We start from the raw sequence: 1,690 nt of genomic DNA, 5'->3' as shown, positions 1-1,690 counted from the left end.
CTACTACTACTACTACTACTACTACTACTACTACTACTAAGAGAAGAAATTTATCAATTGGTGATCTTCTTCTACAAGTCCATGGAGGCCAGTAGCCACGACATATAGCCACCACCACTCCCACTCCATCATTATCATTATCATTATCATTCGGGTCGAGGTTATAGGGGAAGGATATTAGCGACCAGGGGAGAGACACGCTTCATCACGAGACGCTGCTGAGACGGGGTTCTCCCTGCATAACTCTTGAGATTTTCTACTCATCGGGCACATTGTTTCTGCCACAGTTTTATATTATTCCCTTTTACTCTTCTGCAGGTGTATATACATCGGCGATTCGGCCAAATAAATCGCAGCTCAGCTGATTTCCATTCATTCATGCAGATAGATGATCTGCTAGAGGCAGGACTGGCTGTCACAGGATCGACTGGCAGAAGACAGTCACACACTACGGATATAATATACAGTACGACTATGAGACAGACTATCCAACCGTCGGATGATTCGTCTCGAAGAATCCTCCCTGAACTGTGTATATGTACGCCATCATGGATTTTCGCAATTGGCGGAGAAAACAGTCTCCGTTTTTTTTTTCGCCTGTAATAATAATAATAATGATATCGTGCTGTTATAACCGCAAATCCATTAGGGTTAGTTATTCAAGGCTTGCGGGGTCAAAAAACCCGCAGGAAAGAATGTGGAGTGCATGCATTATAGTGAAGTAAAAGAAGAGAAAAATAAAAAATAAATAAACTAGAATATAATAGTCGATAGTCGATCGATGACATGTGCCTCTTCCTTTCACTGACGCAGTTCTTCTTCCATATCCAAGCGCCAGATATCGACGCAATTTCTCCATCCAACTGATACTTGACCCTCATTCTGCTCCCATCTTTGGCAATGGAGCCCGGTACCTAGGTATCGAACTGCTGAATCTAATAATAATGGAACCTCGACGGAGGAGGCGATTCCTTTGCTGCTCTCTCTATCCCAGGGTACATACTATAAATGTTAATATTTATAGTATAATTAGTTAAGAGACTTGGCAATGGAAATGAATGCCTATCTAACACTATGTACGTATTTAATGCCATTCATTCATTTATTAAGCTTAATTCTGACAATAATGTTACCGATATCAATATCATTAACTTGTATATGGATACTGGATATGATATGATATGATATCCACCTTGTCAATATATAATGCCCATATCTAGATGATCATCTATACTGTACGGTACATTAAACTGAGTATAAACAAAATAGATAATCAATCCTTTATTTGTACAGCTACAGAATATAAAGCTTGAATTTCATTCTTAGTGCTTTGAGTTGTATCTACCGAGCACTGGTTGATACTAAATGCTTGGTGAGTCCTGCCCAATAATCAGGAATTATTATTAAATCGCTGGCACGTTCCCCGTGCCAATGACGTACGTGAGTGGGTCAGTCAGTCGTACCTCGATTAGATAACCTCGTGAATTCAAGGCAAGATCAACAGTCTATCGAGTCAAGTCAAATCAAATAATGGCCTGTCTGTCTCTCACGAGATGAATTCCAGCACTGGTGGATTCTATCGGTGAGGCAGCAGAAAGTGCTCGTTGCAATTCGCCTGGGATCATCCTCTCAACATCGACATCGACATCAGAACAGGAAGATAAATCTACAGGCCAACAGCCAGCACAAT

The sequence above is a fragment of the Rasamsonia byssochlamydoides genome (assembly GCF_041956645.1).
Source record: "Rasamsonia byssochlamydoides strain NRRL 3658 unplaced genomic scaffold VTN77scaffold_3, whole genome shotgun sequence".
NCBI lineage: Eukaryota > Fungi > Ascomycota > Eurotiomycetes > Eurotiales > Trichocomaceae > Rasamsonia > Rasamsonia byssochlamydoides.
Note: the sequence above shows the minus strand (reverse complement) of the source record.